This window comes from Solanum pennellii, chromosome 4, assembly GCF_001406875.1.
Source record: "Solanum pennellii chromosome 4, SPENNV200".
NCBI classification, from domain to species: Eukaryota; Viridiplantae; Streptophyta; class Magnoliopsida; order Solanales; family Solanaceae; genus Solanum; species Solanum pennellii.
Genome location: NC_028640.1, coordinates 58,526,778 through 58,529,168, shown reverse-complemented (window position 1 = coordinate 58,529,168; position 2,391 = coordinate 58,526,778). Strand labels below are relative to the sequence as shown.

Sequence of the window (2,391 nt, the reverse complement as noted above, 5' to 3'; positions counted from 1 at the left end):
GATATTAATTTTGGCTGATAAAGCTGAACTATTAAACTCTGTAGATTTAGCAATGGCTAGAATATATGCATGTTCAGCCACGAATAAAGCTAGATATCTCAAGCAAAATAAGCCCTCTATACCATTTGGCTTATAACATAATTGTCGCACTAAAATTATATCTAATACCCTTAGTAGCTTAAAACATGAAAAGTTAAGCCTTTTGTCATCGGAAATACTACAACTAATAGAATGCACTTTATAACCTGTAGCATCATCAAAGACTGATTGATAATCCGTCCAGCTAGATTGGATTCGACGTCGATGTGAAGCTAGGGAAAAGGAAGAGGGACTGTGAACCTTGATAGTACTGAACATTGCTCTCTGTGATAATGTTCAAGAAGTTTGTAGTTTGAGCTTCTTCTCAGAAAAATCCATAGACCATATCATGAATTCTACAGCTCTTGATTTTGCCACGGGAAGTGTATGTATGGACAAAAACTAAGCTTCTAGCAATGAGATCTTTCAAGCATTTCTCTGCAGCCATTTCAAAGCTTTCATTCATGACTCAAGTTTCTTCAACAAGTGTTCTCAAAGAATCAAGTTTTCCATGTAGCACTTCCATTATTAGTTCTTTGTCATCTCCTCAAGTGTTGTCATGAAAGATGTTATGGCAGCATAAGCCATATTTATTAGTTGTCTCTTTAGTCCTGTGTATTTTATGTAATGATAGAAATTTGATAAGAAAGAGCTGTAGTAAATACAACAACATTACCTCTCTCAAACAATATAGCGAAGAATGTATAGCATACCTAATAAGAGAATTGTTTCTGGATATGCTAGCAATACTTTCTATCTCTTCAGCTTTTCTTTCTCATCTTTTGTGCATACCCTCTCTTTCTTTGTCCCACTCCTTTTTCTATCTATCTAATAATATCCTTCATACTGTTTGACTGTTACAACTTAAATCATAGAGACAGATGAAAAGGAAGCAAAATATTAAAAAGAGAGGAAAACTAGAGAAAGACTATATGTTGTATTTCCGGTAGAGAAAGGTAGAGAAAGGCGTTGCTGGCTCTAAAGAGCTAAGACAACACTGATAATACATCTTGAAAATGAAGGGCTAATACAAAAAGACGACAAAGAAATCATATTGATGTTCAACTTAGCCCATCCTCAAACAACAGCTATACCTCCAAGGGTTGGTTGAAATTTAGCTAATTATCGTAGTAATAATGATAAGAAAAAGATTACAAAAATAAAAGTAAAGAAAGAGAACATGGTTCTTCTGCTACACAACTTCTTGAGTCGTTTCACTCATTATGAGATTTTCATTTGTATTCCAAGATCATGTTGTTCTCTGGTGCCAGTCCAACACAAGCCCTCAATATGTTCTCAGGCATTGCCCTCTGCTTTGAAAGGGCATTCACCACTGCTGTACCTGGTGGTACCTGTTTACCAATTCACAAACACAAACATAAAAAACTGTTCATCTTAGTCTAACCAATTAACTGTAGTGTTATTTTTATGTTATATTTATGGTATTGCCTAACCAATTAACTGTTCAAGGAACATATCTTTTCCTGCTATTTTTACAAAATGAAAAATGAAACTTCAAGAGAATTTACCAGAGGAGCTTGGTAAGATAAGTGAGGATGGTCGCGACGGGATGGAAGGAGTGGAACTTACCTTGAAAATCAGACATGGTTCATGTAATTCAGACAAATCAACTGGTAATTGTAAATGTATAAAAAGTCAGGGATAAACCTCTCCTTCAGCTTTGAGCTGAATGCGGGTGCTGAGTTCAGCCAGGAGGACTAAATCCAAGATAATTGGAGCAGCCAAAAGAGAATCCTCACAGGTATTGTGCAATACAATGGTGTTCCTTCCACCCATGAAAATCTCTGATGTGTACTCATCCATTGCCCTCTTGCTATCTCCCACATATGTGTTGGGAAAACGCGGACAAGCACAAAAATATATATGGTAAAAGTAATGAAAATAAAATGGGAAAATAACGACACCAAGAATTTTACGTGGAAACCCTTCTGAATAAGGGAAAAAACCACGGACTAAGAGGAGCAATTGATATTACTATAGTAAGGAATTTTACACTGTGTAGTCACGAATACAATACTCAAAGTGACTACTACACACTCAAAAGGAACAACACTCTTTTGGTTTCCGTCTTACTAAAATATCGCTCACACTCTATTTTTCTTCACAGACTATTTTCTTGTATAGTCTATGGAATCTTTGCTCTCAAAATGTTTTTTCTCTCTAACTTGGTGTGTTCAACAAATGAGCAAGAATGCTCTATTTATAGAAGGATAAAACCATGCCTATGTCACTAATGACATATGTAAACATAGCAAAGTCAAGAATGGTTGCAAATCTTACCAATTTGCCAAC

At 35.6% G+C, this 2,391-nt stretch overlaps 1 pseudogene; it reads right to left on the bottom strand.

Annotated features, from left to right (window-relative positions):
• Positions 1-1,313: 1,313 nt before the first annotated feature.
• LOC107016827 overlaps positions 1,314-2,391 on the bottom strand; it is an 8,396-nt pseudogene continuing 7,318 nt past the window's right edge.